General features: G+C 46.2%; 1 protein-coding gene across 2 annotated transcripts in view; it reads right to left on the bottom strand.

Moving 5' to 3' along the window:
• The window catches only part of NR6A1 (nuclear receptor subfamily 6 group A member 1), a 204,748-nt gene that overhangs the window by 38,613 nt on the left and 144,244 nt on the right, over positions 1-21,891 (bottom strand). The window lies entirely within an intron of this gene.

Here is a 21,891-nt window from a genome sequence, read left to right as displayed (position 1 = left end):
TGCTCTCGCCCAGGGGTCCTGCAGCACGGGGGCCAGTGTCCAAGTGAGAAACCCTGGAGATATCTGACTGCTGGCCCCCCTTCCCTCACTCTCCTCAGCCACAGGGAAGGTGGTGAGGATTAGTGACAATGTAAGTGCCCGTACATGGCACAAAGCCCTGCAGCCCTAAATTATAGTTGTAAACTGGTAACGAAGTGAAGCTTACACTATGTCTGGCTAAGTCAGTCAGCTGGCAACACAACAGATATACACTGCGCCACTCTTCTACCCTAGACACTGCTCTGAGACACAGAACAGCAGCGGCTGAAGTCCCTGACTGGGTGAGGTGGGGATGGTGGTGAGCTGCAGAACCTCACTTGCATGGGTGAGGTTCAGTGTTGACCTCCAGCACAACGATATCAATAACTGCAAAGTCCCTCGAGGAACTGTATATATATATATATATATATATACATATATATATACACTTCCTCGAGGTGTCTCCTCCCAAAGACAGATGGACATGTACACACACACACATATGTAGAACAACTGCTGGGAGTCCAAGCCCTGTAAAAGGTATGGAGCAATCAGAAATAAATCACCGAGATCTCCACAGGCAGGGAAATCACGGCCTGCCTAGGATCAAACAAGTTAGTCAAAAGGGAAATTGAGGCAGGAACAGAGCTCTCTGCTTCTGCTTCCTTCAAATTCCACTGGCTTATTCCACAAGAATAAGCACGTGACAAGAAGCACTCTGCTGAACCAGGATGTCAGGCTGTCTAGCAGATGCAATCTCCCGCCAAAGATTCTGATCAGAGACAAGGCAGGAAGCCAGATTTCAGATTCATTCCCAGAGTTGTAAGCAAGGGGCAGTGATCAGGGGCCTCACCCTCAGGATGAAGATACCCTTATTTGAATGCCAGTCCTGGCACTTAGCTGGGTGAATCTGCGCAATTAAGTTGCTTCACTTCTCTTAGTGTCTCTCACCTGTTCGATGAGGATGATAACGGTGCCTACAAAACACTGGTAACATGCTCACTACAATGACTTGGGCCACCAGGACATTTAAAAAATGAGAGCGGGGCTGGAGCGATAGCACAGAGGGTAGGGCATTTGCCTTGCATGTGGCCGACCCGGGTTCAAATCCCAGCATCCCATATGGTCCCCTGAGCACCGCCAGGGGTGATTCCTGAGTGCATGAGCCAGGAGTGACCCCTGTGCATCGCCAGGTGTGACCCAAAAAACAAAATAAATAAATAAATAAATAAATAAATAAATAAATAAATAATGAGAGCTACTGTTTTCATTATTTTATTATTATTATTTTTTTTGCTTTTTGTGTCACACCCGGCGATGCACAAGGGTCACTCCTGGCTCTACACTCAGGAATTACCCCTAGCGGTGCTCAGGGGATCATATGGGATGATGGAATCGAACCCAGGTCGGCCATGTGCAAGGCAAACGTCCGACCCTCTGTGCTATCGCTCCAGCCCCCATTATCAGTATCATAACAATCCACCCTTAACAAGGCTGAAGGAGGGTCATGGCGTCCACAGAGAAGGGAAGCAGAAGGAAGAAGGCTTCACTACGGGCGAGTGTTAAAATATCTCCTTGTGACCCCTACTAGAATGGCCACCCAGAGGAATCAGGTCCCAGTCTCCGAAGCCTGTACATGTTATCTTGTCAGGAAAAAGGGTCTTCGTTGATGATATCAAATTAAGATCTGGAGGGGGCTGGAGATAGAGTGCAGGAAGGAAGGCCCCGGTCTGAGCACTGCCAGGGGGCTCAGGAAGAGCCCTCAGAGCCAAGTCTCTCCTCCCAAAGACAGATGGACATGGAAACACACACACACACACACACACACACACACACACACACACACACACACACACACACACACACCCTGTCCTAACCCCAAAGTGATGCTAGAGAACACTGGAAGCTACTAGAAGCTGGAAGGGGCAAGGAACAGCGTCTCCCCTGGGAGCCCTGGAGGAAGCCCAGCTCCAGCCACATTCTCCTGCCGCTATGACGTGGTCTTTGGGGTTTTGGCTTAGAACTATGGGAAAATTAATTTCCATTGTGTTAAGCCGCGTAGTCTGTGGTAACATTTATTTATTGAGTATTGGACTCTGGGCCCATCTGGCAGCGCTCACAGCTTACTCCTCGCTCTGTGCTGCGAGGACCCCTATGAAGTATATCGAACCCGGGCTGGGTTGGCCCTGTGCATTGGCGCCAGCCCTCTGGCCTCTACCCACTGTACTCTCTCTCTCTGGCTCTCACAGGCTCTTCTAAGGTGTCGATAAACCTTCTGAAGGCAAACTGACAAACTATCAAACCCGTGTTCTTGCAATAAAACACTTTTATTCTTTCCTTCAGCTAATTTAAGGAAGTTTCTATTATCTGCAAAGATAATAGAAACTATTATCTGCTTCTGAGACATGACACAGTTCTTGTCACGACTGCACCGGTATACCCGCTTGTTGCAAATGCTCCTCTTGAAAAACCCTTTGCAGCCCTCACAGGAGATGATTCCATAGTGCAAGCTATGGAATCATTTAGCTAAGCGTAAATACCCGATAAACCGGAGTATGGCCCAGCACAACATATGGTCCCTTGAGCACTGGGTGAAGAGTAAGTCCTGAGCACTTCTGGGTTGGGCTCCCAAATAAAACCATCAAACAAAATAACACAAAGGAAGTGCAAGGTAACCATCAGAGCAAACAGTGAATTTAAACACCAATCCAGAAAAGGTCAGAGGCAAAATGAATGGCGTAACAGCAACACTGTGTCTGGGATGGAATTTCTTAAGACTTTGGATGTGGACAGCGGAAAGAACTTAGAAACAGAGCATAAATACTGTTAGGAAGTCATGACTGGCTGTAAGGTAATGTAAAATATATTTAAGTCAGAACTCTACTAGGAAAGACTTTTTAAAAGTCATAATGAGTCAATAACTGTAAGCATGATACCTTTTAACACCCACGGCCCACTGCTGCCTCATTCGAGAGACTCATACATAAACCTCACAAAAATTTCTCAGATACCTGGTCCCAGCTGAGACCTCTGGGGCAATCTCAGAGGCGGTGGACCATGTCGTCCCCCCCTCACCCCCCCCAAAGCCCAGGCAGTCACTCTCACCCCCAGGATCTGCCACCATGACTCCGGTCGGCCTGCCCAGTTAAATATTCTGGATCTTCTAGGGCGACACCTCCGAGCTCCACAACTCTAACATGGCAGCAGGAGCACCCCAGGTTGGCTGGGAAAGCAGTGTAGATGCCAACTCATCTTGACGCACCGAAACACTGGCACAGAAGCTTGACTGGCAACAACAGTTGAGTACACCTTCAGACAAGGGCAATGTCCCATGGTGAGACACAACAGCTCTCACAGATTTTCTTCCACTAAAATATTTTTTGATGATTCCATTAGCCACTTAGTCGTAACAAACAATTATTGTGGGCCTGCTACGAGGGCAGGATTGAGGGAGTTGGGAAAATGGAGACCGTGGTGGAGGAAGGTCAGAGTGGTGGTGGGACTGGTGTTAGAATATTGAATGCCTGTACCAAATCATCATGAACAACTTTGTCAACCACCTGTTTCAACGAAAGGGGGCAAAAAAAAAAGGGGGACACCTTTTATTGGTCACTGATATACTGTCACTAAGCCTGCTGAGGCTTCTTCATACTGTGTGATGTAATTCTCATAGTTGCATAGGTGGGCACTATTATTACCCTCACACTGTAAATGACAAAATGGATATCTCAAAAAAAGTTAAGCAACTTGTTGATTTAGGAAGCGGCTGACTCATCTGTCAACATAAGAAGTGGAGTCTCTCACTGAGGGGTGCGGGATAGGAGGAGGGTGACCAGGAACCTGGTGGCGGAAATGTATGCTGGTGAAGGGACGGGTGTTGGAACACTGCATGACTCAAACCCAATCATGGACAACATTGTGACTGTGTATCTCATCATGATTTAATAATGATGAAAAAAAAAAGAAAGAAAAAAAGAAGAAATGGAGTCGAGTTCAAGAGAGAGTGCAGGGCTTGTTAAGAAGCTTGCTGGTTTCAGGGCTGGAGCGATAGCACAGCGGGGAGGGCGTTTGCCTTGCATGCAGCCGACCCGGGTTCGATTCCCAGCATCCCATATGGTCCCCTGAGCACTGCCAGGAGTAATTCCTGAGTGCATGAGCCAGAAGTAACCCCTGTGCATCACTGGGTGTGACCCAAAAAGCAAAAAAAAATAAATAAAAAAAAAAAGCAGCAGCAGCAGCTTGCTGGTTTGATCCCTGTCACCATGTAAAGTCACAGGACCACCACACTTCCAAGCCGAGAGCCAGGAATAGTCCCCTGAGCAATCCCATCCATCCCCCATGAAAGAAAACAAAGCTCTATAACTTCTAATGAAACACTTGGATGACATTGTGATTAGTAACTGTTGGGTTATTTTTGTCTGTATGTTTTTGGGTCACCCTCAGCTGTGCTCAGGACTTACTCCTGACTCTGTGCTCAGGGATCAGTCCTGGCAGGCTCTGGGGGAATATGACAGTGTCAGTGATTGAACCTGGGTGGGCCACATGCAAGGCAAGCTTCCTAACTATGACCGCTCCAGCCCACATTCTGAACATTTGAATCTAAAGTAAAGGTCCTCCTGAGCAACAGTTAAATACAGACCCGTAAGGATGCGCGTATTGGTTTGGAGCAATAAGCACAGTGGATAGGGAGTTTGCCTTGCATGCGGCTGACCCGTGTTCGATTCCCAGCATCCCATATAGTCCCCTGAACATCGCCAGGAGTAACTCCTGAGTGCATGAGCCAGGAGAAACCCCTATGCATTGCAGGGCATGACCCCAAAAAGGAAAAAAAAAAATTAAATTCCCCCAAAGTTCTGTTTGGCTACAGCTATTCCTATAGTGTGTCTACAAACAGCACTGCCTGTGCCACAGACCAGGCACTAACTCAGAATAAAGCTGCTGTTTTGTTTTGGGGCCACACCTGTCAATACTCATGGCCTATTCCCCACTCTTTGCTCTTAGCGTGCTCATGAGATAATATACGGTGCCAGGGGTAGAACAGGGGTAGGGGACAAGAAGGCAAGCGCCTTAACCCCTGTACTATCTCTTCAGACCCCAGAAGAAAGCCTTGAGGGAACAAAGGAAAGCCCTCTCCTGATCAGTGCCCTAGACCTTCAAACGGGCTGGAGAGAGAATAATCTAAAGGTTAAGACACTTGCTGGGGCTGGAGCGATAGCACAGCGGGGAGGGCGTTTGCCTTGCATGCGGCCGACCCAGGTTCGATTCCCAGCATCCCATATGGTCCCCTGAGCACAGCCAGGGGTAATTCCTGAGTGCAGAGCCAGGAGTAACCCCTGTGCATCGCCAGATGTGACCCAAAAAGAAAAAGAAAAAAAAGACACTTACCTAGCATTCAGCTAAGGCTGGGACTGAGGTGTGAACCCATCTGGTTCCCAAGTGTTGGATTATAGTTCTAAACATTTTAGGTTTAACATTGATTTGCCATTTCCTCTGCCTCAAGGAGCTGTGGTTTACTAACACCCATCACAATGCTCCCAAGCACTCCCATTTCCTCCGCATTCATCTTTAACTTCTCCTTTGTGTTCTGCTTCCCCTGTCTGTTAATCACTCATTTCCCTTACCAGAACCTGTGACTTGCAAAGTCAAGTTCTTCAGAGATCTCTAGATTTCTAAGTGAAATGTTGCTGTTCTATTTTCTTTATGTCCTTTGCATACTTTACTTTAGAGCAATGTCCTTTTTGTAGACACAGGAAGCGTTAATGCTATGCTTTTATAACTTGGGAATTAATTGACTGTGTAAATTAAATTAATTGAATTTACTTGACGTCAGTGTCAGTTGTCCTTAGTTCCTAGCACCCCAGAAGCAGCGTTCCTGAGGAAGGGACTGGATGGACCCGGAGCAAGTGGTTAGCTGGCATCAAAATGGGACAGGCCAAGTGCCATAAAACATAATAAGCTTAAGAGTACGGTCGTGGATGACTTCTGTCATGATCCAAAGAGACGTGACGGGACAAGGCCCTGCTAGGGTTAGGAAAGACTGACCTGGCCTGAGGACTGTAGTCTGGGGCCTATAGTGAGATATTCCCAGGAGAGCCACCTGTTATGCTTAATATATTTCTTACCGTGTCCACACAAAATGACTGGAAAGATGATTAAGAAGTAAACTTAAGGTGACTGTTGAAAGGGTTATGGACAATGGAAAGGAGAAATACGCCCCTAGAAGAAATTCTGCCCTTAGCGGCTGTCCTTAGCAGCATGGGCTCATCGTCTGAGAAGAGCTTCCCGGAAGGAAGGGCTTTCATGTGTGGACTGCGCTGCCTCATCTACCTGCAACTGCTACCTCAACCCTTGGGTTTTGTTCTCTGTCACTAGCCATGGCAGTGGGCTGGAGGAGGAGGAACAGGGCAGGAGTGAAGCTGGAAGGAGGCAGAGGAAAGATAAACTGCAACTGATCCCCAACCAGCCCGGCCTGTTCCCTTACTCTCTGACTGCACCAAGCACCGCGGGGTACGCCCCTCTCCAAATAAAACAGCAAAAAAAGTAAAGCATTATTTGGCAAACTTCTCTCAAAGCATGTGGGAAAAGATGATGGTAACAAGATACACGATTGTTAATGGCACTTGGGGAACCAGGTTCCACATCAAGCACACGCTGTATGTATTCCAAGAGCTGAATCTTCACAATTCTGGGTAAGATATCCTTTATCTGACAAATGACAGTGATGGTACAGATAGAATTCTCTAATTTACTCCACCGATAAGAGGAGGAACCATTAAAATCCTATGTACCGGTGCACATGTGCTACCCGAGCACATGTGTTGCCTGCATCTCCCCTCTTGTCTGTCTCTGTCTCTCTCCCCGAGCCTCTCTCTTTCTATCTCTCTCCCCCTTTCTCTCTCCTCCCCCTTCAAAGGACTCCAAATAAAATCTGTTTCTACTTCAAAAAAAAAAATTCTATGTATCTAGTCATCACACTCTGTGGCCATATCACAGCAAATCTCTTCATTCTTTGCTTGCAGTGCTCAGGGATCACTCCTGAGGAGTTCGGGGGACCGTATGGAGTACCCAGTATCGAACCCAGGTCAGCTGGCTACAAGACAAGCAACTACCTCTCCAGCCCCAAATCTATCCATTTGACTCACATTTAAGTCAAGCTCTTGGCAACAAAAACAAAAAAAAAAACATTAAAAGAAACAAAAAAAGCGCAAAGTCTCCATCAAGGAGCCCAACAGGAGCCAGATACAAGTCCTTACACTTCTTACACAGGACTTGGGGGGGTGGGGGGGGAGATAAAGGGCTGGAGGGCCGCTCTGCATGCTCGGGCTGCTCCGGCTGCTGTTCTCCCCAACCTCCTGGGAGTAGCCCCTGAACACCAGCATGTTCACGTCCACCATTTCACTCCTACCAAGCCGGGCAAAGATTATTCTTACCTTACAGAGGGAGCAAAGAACATTCAGGGGCATCAACTATGCCCGATGCGGTGTTCAAGAAGTGTTCACATGCACTGTTTTATTTATTCATTACAGAAACCGAGAAACCAGTCTTTTTTTTTTTTTTTTTTTTTTTGCTTTTTGGGTCACACCTGGCAATGCGCAGGAGTCATTCCTGGCTCATGCACTCAGGAATTACTCCTGGCGGTGCTCAAGGGACCATATGGGATGCTGGGATTCGAACCCGGGTTGGCCGCGTGCAAGGCAAACGCCCTACCCACTGTGCTATCGCTCCAGCCCCACCACAGTCCTTTATATAACCTGAGACCTTCAGTTTCTTGGAAAGGCTTACAAACAGGCACACTTGTGGCCAGAGAGTACAGTGGGAAGGGTGTCTGCCTTGCATGCAACAGACCTGGGTTCAATTTCTGGCACCTTATATAGTTCCCTGTGCCCGCCAGGCGGCAGTGATTCCTGAGTGCAGAGCCAGGCGGAAGCCCTGAGCATTGCTGGGTGTGGCCCAAAATAACAAAAACAGAAAAGGAAAAAGGAAAGAAGGGAAACTGTAGCTTAAAGAGGAAATGTGATCTTGGTTACACAGGAGTGAATATGAAATTAGAATCTAAGACCTTTTCAGTTCCAAACTTCAATCTCCCTACACTTAATTCACATCTGAGACAGAGACATTTAAAATCCATTCCTGGCCAGGTTAATGTTGAACTCAAGGCTAGGACATTCACATTTGCCCATGGTCAGTTTTACATATCTGTATAAATTCCATATAGATGCCATAATAGTCTTGAAATTTTTGGGGATCCATCTGGAATTATCAGCTATTTCTCCCACCTTCCTTTCCTTTCATGGCCAATATTATTTTTATTTCCATCCTTAAAATGGAATCCTTAAAACAGAATGTGGCCTCAGGCATGATAGTGGAAATTCCCCAATCTGATTTAACCATTAGCATTCTGGAAATAGTTGTGCAGCTGGTTCAGACTCTTGTTCAGTTCAAATACTTTAGCCTATATATGTATGTATAATGGTATCTCGCCAATGGCTACACCGTATGTCTCACTGAAAATTCAGACTGCTTACACTGACACCACCTTCTAAAAAGTAAATATAAACCAAGAGAGATGTTCATAATCACTCGTAATTTAGCACTTTTAGTCTATTAATTCTATGTTCTTTAGCACTTTTAGTCTATTAATTCTATATTCTTAATCAGTATTTTTTACCTAAAGAGGGGCCCAGATAGTAACAGGGATAAGGCATCTGCCTAGCACATGGCTGACCTGGGTTCGATTCCTGGCACCAATTTCCCTGGGTCCCGCCGTGAGAGCTGAGTGTAGCCCTGACAGTGAGCACTGAGACAGCTGGGCGTGGCCCAAAACACGAAAGTGAAAAACTGAGGAGTTACTGAAAAGCTGAGGATTTGAAAAATGATAGGTATTTGAAACCTCTGAACAGGTAGTTTGTTATCTGCAAAAAATAGCAAAAGGGGGTTAGAGAGATCGCTTCAAGGCTGGACTGCATGCCTGGCATTCAGGAGGTCCAGGTCTGATCCCCAGCACCAAAAGGTTCCTCATCACTGCCAGGGGCAAGCCCTGCGCCCCAGGGTGAACTGGAGTACCAAAACAACCAAACAAAAACCAGCCACCTTAAACATCATGTTTTCATTTAAAAAAAAAACAAACCACTTTGACAAGGGCTGGAGCAATAGCACAGAGGGTAGGCTTTTGCCTTGCATGTGGCTGACCAGGGTTCGATTCCCAGCATCCCATATGGTCCCCCGAGCACCGCCAGGAGTAATTCCTGAGTGCAGAGCCAGGAGTAACCCCTGTGCATCGCCGGGTATGACCCAAAAACCAACCAACCAACCAACCAACCAACCAACCAAACCTACAAACTTTGGCAGAATTCAGTCTCATCATCATCACTGTACTCTTAGCCAACTGGAAATAGGGTAAAATTTTGCTTTCTATGAAAAAGATTGTTAATAAAATCTAGCTGAAATTTCATCCTTCTATGACGAGCTTTTTACACATTAGAACAGTTTTTCTATAGTTCTCTGAAGTAAAATAAAGAGCGCATTAGCAATACCTCCTGTCAACACTGTACTGGAGGCTCTAGGCAGTAATGTATATAGAAATATATCACATTAGGGGCTGGAGTGATGCACAGCGGGTAGGGCGTTTGCCTTGTACGCGGCCGACCCAGGTTCGATTCCCAGCATCCCATATGGTCCCCTGAGCACCGCCAGGAGTAATTCCCGAGTGCAGAGCCAGGAGTAACCCCTGTGCATCACCAGCTGTGACCCAAAAAAGCAAAAAAAAAAAATTGCATTAAAGCCTTCTTTTAAACCCTATTTTAAAGATGCGATTTACCTCCTATGTTCATTGCAGCACTATTCACCACAGCCAGAATCTGGAAACATCCTGAGTGCTCAAGAACAGACAAATAGATAATTAAACTATGGCACATCTACACAATGGAATACTATGCAGCTTTCAGGAAAAATGAAGTCATGAAATTTGCTTATAAGTGGATGGACATGTAGAGTATCATGCTGAATGAAATGAGTTGGAAGGAGAGGGACAGATATAGAATGACTGCATTCATTTGTGGGATACCACAATGCCCAAAAAGGTGTGTGGGGGGGAGATAGAGATAGAGAGATAGAGTGAGAGCGAGCGCCTGTCTTAGAGGCAGGCAAGGGATGGGGGGGTGATAGGAGGGACCCTGGGGACACTGGTGGAAGCATGGGTGCTGAAACCCTGTAGGACTGAAACCTGATCATGAGCAGCTTTGTAAGGGTCTATCACAGTGATTCAATAAAAGAATTTTAAAAAAAATAAAGATTTACAGTAAAACTGATTTACAGTAACATCAAAAAATCTAAATAGAAAGGATCTATAAGGACAACATTTATAAGTCTAGGGAGAAATGGTGAAATACTTAATATAAAGCATCTCTATGACAAAACAAGAAAGCTTTCAGTAAATGGGGAAACACAGTAGTACGCTCACAGACTGGCAATTGTTACTGTCAGCATCTGTACAGTGGTAAAATCCCACGGAAACACCCCAACTGAGAGGCCGGGGTCACGTGCACTCCAAGTGAAGCCCAGGTCTGCTCCCAGCACTGCACGGCTCCCTGAGCACTGCTGTGAGCACGGAACACAGCACAAAAACAAACCAAAATTCAACTCTGTGCACATGACTGACAAGCTAGTTTATAATGAAAATGCAAATAATGGCATTATTTTAAACAAAAATAATGTTTTTGTTTAAAAACAAAAAGACTTGGTGAACTATACAAGAGCATTTGTTTTAAAGGAACAGTGACTAAGTTGTATTTTATTGGCTCAATGATAGACAAATAGACCAGAGGGGCTAAATGGAGAGTTATGACAACATAACTAAGAATACACAGATGTTTATTTTTAAGGCAGTACTACAAAGCAGTAAGGGAAAAGCAAATGTTTTTCATTACCAGTGTTGGAATAATGACGGTGGCTAACAACCTGGAATAAGAGGAAACTTGGGCTGGAGAGACAGTATCCCACACGATCCTGAGCATCGCCAGGAGTAACTCTGGAGTGCAGTCAGTAATGAATAACCCCTGAGCACTGCCGGGTGTGGTCCCAAAACAAACAAACAAACAAACAAACAACAAAGCAAAGGCAGTGTCTGAAGAATATCAACCACAGTTAAGTGTGGGATGCAACAACAGCACTGGAAATCCTAGGAACAGAAATGGAACCAAGAGAAAAGCAGCTTTGGGGGAAAGTAGAGAAGACTTGGATTATCTCCGAGCACTGCCAGGAGTGACTCCTGAGCCAGAGCAGGGGTCAGTGATGCGCACGGCTGGCGATGGCCCAGGCCCCCCAGAATGTGTCTACTGCTCACTCAACAAAACTTAAATTTGAAAAATGAACAAGGGCCAAGAATATTAGTGGTGTGTGTGTGTGTGTGTGCATGCGTGCGTGTGTGCGTGCGTGCGTGCGCGTGCGTGCGAGAGAGACAGAGACAGAGAGACAGAGAGAGAAAGAGAGAGGGGTGGGGGTTGGGGTGGGGGTGGTGGGAGTGATACTGGGAACATTGGTGGGGGAGAATGGGCTCTGGTGGAGGGATGTAAACCAAATGCAAACATGAATGTTCATAAGTTTGTAACTGTACCTCACGGTGATTCACTAATAAAAATTTAAAAAGAAAATTAAAACCTGAGTGAGGGGCAAAACCAGTGGCTTCAGTTTAATAGGATTATGACCGAAATGTAACAAAGGTGAAACTTAAAGCTCTGGCCATAGATAAGATCTGAGGAGGGAAGAGATGTGTCAAGAAACAGCAACACGGAGAAACAGGACATTGAGAAGAGGCGGTATGAAGTGAGGGAAGCGAAGTGGGATGATGCGGTCAAAGAAGAAACAGGTGAAATAGAAACCCTTGATTATCGGGAAGATGAAGGTGTTACAGGGAAGAGTGCACTGTGAAATACAATGCTCGCAGCACTTTCCAAAGAAGGAACAAAATCATCTGAGTCAAAAATAAGTGAATGATAGAGGAGTTAGCTAAATACCACAACCCCAAGTAATAATGAGAGAAACGAAAAACAACATTGGTAAGATGAAACAAGAGGTTTAAGCATATGTTATTTTCTAAATCAGGAGAGATGAATTTAAAGAACCTAAGAATAAAGGCATATTTTTGGGGAAAAAAAGTATTTTTAAGAAAGACACATAATGCAGGAATATTAAAGAAAAAGCATGCATTTTATTTTTATTACAAAAAAGATAAAAAAAAAAAAAAGATAAAAGTGGCTTGCTTTGGGTAAGAAAAGTAAAGTGAAATATCTAAGGTCACACAGTCCCCGCTGGGGCTGAGTTCAGGCCTGACTGTCCACTTCTCTGCCAACAGACTCCCCATTGTACCACGCGGCTTCCCATGGCAGGGATGCAGGAAGAAAAGGAAGTTATACATCAGAGAGCGTCAGAATGCTGCCTCACTCCCCACACCCCCGTGAAATAAACAACAGCTCTAAAGGCCTGTGAAACGGAAGACTGAGTGTACTCTCACCACCCAGTGAGCGGGCACGGAGGGCTTTGCTACTAGTAAGGAGGGCCACTGCATTTGTTTTACTGACCACAGGAGCCTATCAAGAAAAGGCCTCTCTCACTTATGCCTCTGCTAAGCCCTACTGTTGCAAAAAATACCTTCCCCGCCTCAAAAGGAGGGCATTTAACCCATTCCAAGAGATCAGGTTACACAAATTACATTTGGAAACTGATTTTTATCAAGACCTGCTTTTCAGACTGTGAGGAAGGCCAGATTTAGGAACTGGAGAGTAGAGCTGTTCACTACACCAAAATTACTCTGACAGCCGCGGCAACCTGGAATTTGCCTGGTAAAAGGTATTTGAAAATAAAAGGAATTACTGGGTCCAACTCCCTGATGAGCAGGCTGCACAATCCTAAACTTGCCATCATCTGAAGTGAAGGCCTCAGGTCCTGTGGCAGAAAACAAAGTTGTTTTTTTTCTTTTTGCTTTTTGGGTCACACCCAGTGATGCACAGGGATTACTCCTGGCTCATGCACTCAGGAATCACTCCTGGCGGTGCTCGGGGTACCATATGGGATGCTGGGAATCGAACCCGGGTCGGCCGCATGCAAGGCAAAACTCTCTACCCGCTGTGCTATCGCTCCAGCCCCATGCAAACAAAGTTTAAAAGTATAAATCAGAGGATTTCTACTCTATTCAAATTCCCTTCCTCCTTCACTACATATATAACTAAAAATCCATTTCTAGAGGGTTTCAAAACATCAGCTGTGGGTCAGAGCGATAATGCAGGAGTTAAGGAACTTGTCTTGCACGTGGAAACACAGGTTTGATCTCAGATATCACATATGGTCCCCTGAGCACTGCCAGGAATGATCCCTGAGCACGGAACCAGGAGTAAGCCTTGATACCATTGGGTGCCGCCTTCCCCTCCTCTCCCCCCCAAAATTAGCTGAATGAAAGCATGTAAGCAATCCACAATATTAGTACGGACAGGGCCGGAGCGACAGCACAACGGTTAGGGTGTTTGCCATGCACACAACAGACCTGGGTCCGATTCCCAGCACCCTATATGGTCACCCAAGCACTGCCAGGAGTAACCCGTGAGCATTGCTGGGTATGACCCAAAAAGGAAAAAAAAAAAAGATCAGTGTGGACTATCTGAGAGTTATTCTTACAGGGTTTTAAAGAAAAGATGGGGGAAAGTCAAAGTAAATGTTCATCACTAAACTGCTTAAGTCTGCAACAAAAGATGAAATGGTTCACAAACGGCAACTAGCTGAAGCCACAAGAAATTAATTCAGGGAAAATGCCTACTTCCCCCTTTACTTAACAGGCTGGGGCAAGGAATCCAGAGTTCCAGTCTCTCTTTCTTCTTCTGGAGGACGCACAGCTGGCAGTGCTCAGGACTCACTCCTGACTCTGTGCTCATGTCTGCTGGGACTCAGCGTTCCAGACCGAGTGCTAAAGATAGAATCTGTGTCAGCTGCGTGTAAGGCAAGCGCCTTACCTGCTGTGCTATCTCTCTGGTTCCCTCTATCCTTTCTCTTAAACACGTAGAAATCTTTGAATTAGTGAACAAGGGTCTACTTATGATGAAAGTTTTCATACTCATGCAAATTTTGATTTTCTAGTTGGAGAAAAGAATCTGCAAATCTGTGGTTTGTCCTATTTCAATTGTCATAGTTCCAGTCTCACTGCTGAGACTACAACTTTTAAGGTTTCCTTGTTCGTTTCAAGGAAATAGAATGGGTTGCGTTTACAAAGTCTTTTAAAAAAAATATTAAAAACAGACAGGAAATATTTTCAAAGGTAAAAATATTAATAGAGACTATTCTTTCCTGCTTCACAGCATCTCTGGATATTTAGTGCTGAATATCGGAGGACCCTCCTCTGTGCCCATTCTGTACCCCACATTATCATCTGAGGAAGATATAAACATCAGCCCCACGGTTCAATACAGATCAGTCACTACAAATTGGAAAGGTATAGTGGGCACAGAGAAATGAGTGATTCTGGAGCCAGGTGGAGAAGGAAAGTGTGTACTTCCACTGGGCCTCAGAGGAGTGGAAATACTCCACAGAGAACTTCAGCCGGAGGGAACAGGACATGCAATTGGGCTTATGGGCTTGCTGGGATTTAAGGGCTTAGGTGCGGGGTACAGAAGGTGAAGGGCAGTGGGAAAACTGATGAATGAGATGCATACACTTGGAACACATCTGCAGAAAGGCAGTAGGAAGGCAATAAGGTCACCAAAGAGCCACCTATGGCAAGAGTAGAATCTGCACTAGGTCAGATTTCTTTTACATTATATTGTCAGTTCAGTTCACACCAACAAAAACCTCTTTTCTCTGATAACAGTCACTGCCCTGTCTGTGACGTGCCAGGTTTAGGCTGCTAGACAAGCTGACAGGGACAGAGACAGGTAGTGGTTACTTAGTGGCTTCTGCAAACCGGACTGGAAAGACACTGGCCAAAGCAGGCCCACTGTGATTCTCTTCTCAAGAGTCTGGAGTTACTACAAAGGGGTTCTGAGCTTCTGAGGAGACTGGAAATGTACGGCTGGTAGAATGGGTTTGTTCTAAAAGAGCAGAGGATGTTGGTCTCTCTGGAAGTGGCAATGAGGTCTGGAGATAACGAGAAAAAGAGGTATTATTCTACTCGACTTCAGGATTCAAGATAGCTGCTACAGCCCTGAAAGACAGTCCCTGTAATAAAAACATAGCAGTCTTTTAGTTTAAGGGTTTAGACACCTGCTTTGCATGCAGTTAGCCCGGTTCAATCCCCAGCACCACCAGGAGTGATCACTGAGCAGAGAGCCAGGAATAAGCCCTAGCACAGCTCAAAAAATGGAAACAAAGCAACAACAAAGACACAGGTAAGTCATCAGCTGAATAAGCTGCTCCCTCATTTTTTCCACCAAGAGTTTTACAGTCTTTGGAGTTTAGTAACCCTAGTCCCAGCAACTGATCCTAGGGTATATGATTTCTGGTCCCCTCACTACGCTGGTCATCTACCTTCCCCTCAGCAAATGCTGAGAAGAATTATATGAGTTTGCCTTGGATGAGGCTGACCTGGGTTCGATTCCTCTGTCCCTCTCAGAGAGCCCAGCAAGCTACCTAGAGTATCCCGCAAGCACGGCAGAGCCCGGCAAGCTCCCTGTGGTATATTCGATATGCCCAAAACAGTAACAACGAGTCTCACAATGGAGACATTACTGGTGCCTGCTCGAGCAATCGATGAACAACGAGATGACAGTGCTACAATGCTATGGTGCTCAAAATTGAGTGCGGCCTAGGACAGAAAGGGTCTATTCTGACTCCCTTTCGTATTGAACTGTTTTTAATCAATATAAGTTGAGTTTTCCACATTAGGGGCTGCTTTAATATATTTTAAATAACATAGATAACCACGTAAAAATTAATACTGATCAGTACAGTAACTCAGACATCTCAGTCTTTTATCATGTTTTGCCAGTAAGCTGCCTTGTTTATGGGGTGCCGGCGTATCTAACATAGAACGTTACTGCTTAGTCTAAGTTACTCAGATGTTAAGATGATACGAGCTTTCTGCCCTAGCTTTGGAACATCAAAAGGAGCCCACAACCCACATTCTACAGCTGCATTTGCAGTGTTTAATACAATATTGGTGAGGATTAAAAGCTAGGCTACACTGGCACTGTCATCCCGTTGCTCATCGATTTGTTCGAGCGGGCACCAGTAACGTCTCTCATTGAGAGACTTATTGTTACTGTTTTTGGCATATCCAATATGCACGGGTAGCTTGCCAGGCTCTCCGAGAGGGGCGGAGGAATCAAACTCGGGTCGGCCATGTGAAAGGCGAAGGCCCAACCACTGTGCTATCGCTCCAGCCCATTATCAGCAATAGAAAGAAAATTATCAAATGATGCCTTTTCGGCAGGTCTGATTGTTGGGGGAAATTCCTAATAATAATAATAGTGGGGTTCTTGGTGGTGGAACATGTTCACTGGTGAAGGGATGGGTGTTTGATCGCTGTATGACTGAGACTTAAACCTGAATGCTTTGTAATGGTTCTCACGGTGATTCAGTAAAAAAAAATTTAAAAACATATATAAGAAACTATGGGGCTGGAGCGATAGCACAGCAGGTAGGGCGTTGCACTCGGCCGACCCAGGTTCGATTTCCAGCATCCCATATGGAATGAGCACCGCCAGGGGTAGTAATTCCTGATCGCAGAGCCAGGAGTGACCCCTGTGCATCGCCAGGTGTGACCCAAAAAGAAAGAAAAAAAAAGGAAACTAATAATAACTAGAGTACTAGAAATGAAGGTGTGGATCAATAAATGTTGATTTCTCTGCTTAGGAGAAACCATGGCTCTTTTTAGGAATATCTTTCATGAACTGGAGTTTAATTTCCAGGCCTCTAGTGAAGCATTAAAAACACTCGCAGTGTGACAGTTAAACCCTAGCTGTCAAAAATCTTTTTTTTTTTTCCTTTTTGGGGTCACACCCAATGATGCTCAAGGGTTACTCCTGGCTCGGCACTCAGGAATTACTCCTGGTGGTGCTGGGGAAACCATATAGGATGCTGGGGACTGAACCAGGGTCAGCTGTGTGCAAGGCAAACGCCCTACCTGATGTACTATCGCTCCAGCCCTGTCGAAATCTTCTTTAGGAAATTATGTTTACAGGGAGAACATCATTGAGTTTTCCCAAAAAAGACTAATGGAACTTCCAGGAATTCCCTAGCTGTCAAAATTCATATACTCAATGAAGGGGTTGAGATCTCACGGCCAGACTGGGATTCTGAAATAAACTGGCGCATCATTCTCACTTTACAGATAAAGCAACTGAGGTACGGTTAAAGTGACTTTTATTTGCCAAGTGACCTGGACCCACGTGCAGCTGACTGCCTGTGGCTGCTCTCCTTGCTGTCATCATGTTCTGGGGCCCTCAGGCTTGTTGTGCTTCTCATGCACATCTGTGCTGGGATGGCGTGCATGCCGCGGCGCTGGTGTTCACTGCAGCAGTGCAGGGGCGATGCTCATCATGTGGGCGAGTGTCAGGGATGGAAGGAGTAACGTTATGCACGCAAGGCCAGTGCTGCTGTTCTGGATTACATCAATTTGCATACCGAACTTTCTTTCCTAGAAAACTGATGACTACAGGAACTGGGAATAAAGGAATCACTGTGAGTTAAAGTGTTCAACTTTCTGAAATTTAAACGCCAGAAGAACTTTAACAGAGGTCAGTCCTCAGAACCCTACAAGCTTCACACTGAAATCATTTTAAGGAAAAAAAAAAAAGAAGTATCTTAACCTCTAATCTCTCAGGACCACCGGCTCTTTCTGTGTATAAACATTTGCCTTCCGTGGCTTGCAGAACATCACTCTCTTGGGTTTTCCTTCACTCCCGCCACTAGTGTCGGTCTCTCTCAGCAAGCACGGTATGGCATGCCTGGATATCCCACAGGGGGCTGCCCATGGACCTTTTTTATTTTGCTTTCTGGGTTACATCTGGCGCGATGCTCAGGGGCTCCGTAGTCAGGACCTACTCCTGGAGGTGCTGGGGGGAATCATACAGGAAACAGGGGTCGGCTGAGTGTAAGGCAAACGCCCTCCCTGGGGTAATACTGCTCTGCCCCCTCGGGGCTTACTCTAAGAAGAAAAAAAAAACTTTTTTAATTGAACCACTAGGAGTTCCAGTTACAGGAGCACAATGTTAAAACACCAGTCCCTGTACCAGTGTCCACTTACTTTCACCCAGTCTGCCTCTACGGCAGGCCACCCCCCCCCCCTTTAGGCACTGTTCGCAATACTGTTATGGGCACGCCACTTTACCTCCTTTCAGCACCCAGCCAGGGATGACCCTTGGCCCTGTGCTCAAGTGGGCCATTTTTCTACCAATATTGTCTCAACAACTTCAGCCTTCCACTTGTATTATGCTAATTCCTCGAAGTATACCTATTTTGTTTTTGTTTTTGGGCCACACCTAGCTGTGCTCAGGGGCCACGCACAGTGCTCGGAGACCATGCAGTGCACACTGCCCTATACCCTCATTCCCAGCTTCTCATTTTAAGTTTCTGGGTCACACCTGGTGATGCTCAGAAGTCACTCCTTGTAATCCCCTCTCCCCTCTCCCCTCCTCTCTCTACTAGTGCCACACCCAGCTGCTCAGGGCTTGTCCTGGCAGGGTGTGGACATCATCTGTGGTGCCAGCTGGTGAGCCACACGCAGAGCACCACCTTAATCCCTATCCTATCTTTCTGGCACCCTCCTATCTGGGTTGGGTGCTTTTTGTTTTGGTTTGTTCTGGGGGCCACATGGGATGCTGGGGACTCAACCTGGGTCAACTGCGCACAAGGCAAGTGCCTTATCCACTGAACTATCTCTGGCTCCCTATTTAGCTTCCTAATAGCACAGCGGGTAAGGCATTTGCCTTGCACACGGCTGACCTGGGTTCGATTCCTCCGTCCCTCCAGAGAGCCCAGCAAGCTACCGAGAGTATCCCGCCCACGTGGCAGAGCCTGGCAAGCTCCCCGTGGTGTCTTCCATATGCCAAAAACAGTAACAAGTCTCACAATGGAGACGTTACTAGTGCTCGCTTGAGCAAATCGCTGAACAACTGGACGACAGTGCTACAGTGCTACAATAGTCTTTCCAAAGTTACCAACATAAATTCTACATCTACCCCTTTCAGATCAACATGTTTTTTGGGTAATCTCCATCTTACTAACTGAAACCAACATCCTTTTATTGTCCCAATCTAAAGCTCGTGGTCTTTCCTTAGTCTACTCTGTTTTCTACTCTGTCATCCCCATCAGCGGATTCTATCAGTTCTTCCTCTGAAATAGATCTCAAATCTACTCTCAATCTCCCCTATGAGCTCTGGATGAAGTTTCAACTAGATGATCTTCAATCTACTTACCAATGGGTCCTTTGACTTTTCTTGAGCTCCCTATAATCCATTCTATAATTCTACCATGCAGTCAGCTGATGTGTGTGAGTGTGTGTGTGTGTTGGGGGGGGGGGGTGCATTACTGAAAATTCCTCTGCGGAACCCCTGTATGTTGTTGTTGGGGATATAAACTGGTGCAGTCATTCTGGAAACCAGTATGGAGATTCTTCAAAAGAATGAAAAATAGAAATTCGGTATAATGCTGTTGTCTCACTTCTGGGTATTACTAGAACATCACAGAAGCACTAATTTATAAAGATACACGCAATCCCATTCTGCTTACTGCAGCATTATCACAAGAGTCAAAAGCTGGAAACAACCAAAGTGCCCATCAGCCTATGATTGGAATAAACATGTTATACACATACACAAGAAATAATACTCAGTTCTGAAAAATACAATGTGAAACCCTGTCATTTTCAACAAAATGGATGGAATAAGTATACTCAGCTCAGCAAAATCTGTGAAAGAAATTCAAACACCGTAATCATTTCACTCATGTGTGGTATATGGAGAAAACAAATCCTGAACAAGGCTTGGGAAGTGCCTTACCCTCTGCCCTACCCCCTGCTCAGGCTGATCTTGAACGACCCACTCCTGAAACACGGCATCATCCTTCAGTTAAAAATAACCACTTAAAGCGCCGCATTTCCTCTTGTACGTGCAATACAATCTGTGGTACCCAGTATTTCTCCACAGTGGATGACCCTGCCCTCACCCCCACCCAGGAGTCTGGAATGACTTCGGCCAACGGGCAGGCGGGTCCATGTGCAGGCCGGAGGGCGCAGTGCTGCTGGCCCCGTGGTGCGGAACTGACTACCGAGGTTCCCTGAGTGGTCTGGGGCTTCCAGGACCACAACGGCTGTGCTGGGGTAGAGTGTGTCGTGGGCAGCGCCCAGTGGTACCGGAGGCGGGGAACTGTGTGGGGCCAGGGATAGGTGCAGGCGAGGCACGTGCCTAAGCCCCTTGTACTATCTCTAGACAAAAAGACCCAAAGTATTAAAATTCTATTTCTTGGGGCTGAAGCGCATGCTCTGCACGTGGGAGGCTGCAGTGTGACCCCTGGCACATCACACCCTTCCAGCACTGTTGGGTGGACCCCTGAGCACTGAGCTTAGGGGATAGCTCCTGAGCACTGGTATGGCGGGGGGGGGGGGGAAGATTCTACTTCTCCATGACAAAAAAATGTAACAGACCCCATTTCTGCCTGGAATACTCGCAGAGGACAGAGACGACCACTAGGTGTACGACTTCCCAGAAACGTCAGCCAGTTCTCTCCGTCTGGCAGTTTGGAACTAAGTCAAGCGAGGACAAGAGAATCCTCTTCCTAAATCCCATCAGCAGTGGCCCGGGGGCCTCTCAGCAAAATACACGCACTCTTCAACATTTTGCGGGAGAGGACAGGGATGTGAAGTGGGCTCGAGTCTGCTCGACAGGGATGCGACACCCACTCACAGCCCTACTCCTCTCTGTCCTTTTGTCCTACGAGAGACTCAACTCTCACACGACAGCAGGATGTTTCACAATGCCACGCAACTCTGTTCACGCTGCTCCTTCCCACAGGAGACCCGTGCCCAGGCTGCCAGTCTGACATGCATCGAGCTATCTCTCAGGACGCCCTCCTGGTTAAAGCCTAAGCGGAGAGCTCCCAGAGAAATGAGCACTCTGCCCCCCGCATAACCTCTGCACCCTGCCTGACTGCCCCCGCCGTGCTCCCGGCACTCTGGTAATCTCCTCTACTGCTGGCGCATCCCCGACACGCGCAACTCAACACCGGCCACAGAGCAATCACTAGTCAACGAGTTGAGTCATTAGCAGGCATCTCTACTGCAAGTCAAATGACACATTTATAGAAAGCCACTGAGGATGACAAATGGGGATGCCAGTTTAGAGCCCTTTTGCCTGTATTCAAAGCTCAGCACTCATTTCCCTAGATCTTTGCCTCAGTCTAAGGTCCTGTTGAAACAGATAATTAGGAACAGTCTTACAGCATGTAGGGCATTTGCCTTGCATGCACCAACCCAAATTCGATCCCCAGCATCTCATATGTTCCCCCGAGCTCCACCAAGAGTAATTCCTGACCTCAGAGCCAGGAATAAACCCCTGAACACACCGGCGTGCGCACTTCTCCAAGAAATAGAGACCATCAGCATGCTTTTAGCAAAATCATACATGAAAAGAGGGTGAAAAACGTACCTACCCACTGCTTTATACACAGGTCAGTCTCTCCAGAATTCTGGCCAGATTTACCAGAAGAGAGCCAGAAGATAAATGTACATTAATAGAGATGCCTATTCTATTTGCCAAAACATTTTTTTTTGGCGGTGCAACCACTACCATGTGTAAAACAATGTTCATAAAGGGTGCTGAAGTCTAATTCATCGGTGAGTTCACAAATTATGAAATTAAGACAACGCATGTAAAGTTTTTTTCACATAAATACAATTAC

Source organism: Sorex araneus, chromosome 1, assembly GCF_027595985.1.
Source record: "Sorex araneus isolate mSorAra2 chromosome 1, mSorAra2.pri, whole genome shotgun sequence".
Lineage (NCBI taxonomy): Eukaryota > Metazoa > Chordata > Mammalia > Eulipotyphla > Soricidae > Sorex > Sorex araneus.
The sequence above is the reverse complement of the archived record's forward strand: the minus strand, read 5'-3'. Positions and strand labels throughout refer to the sequence as shown.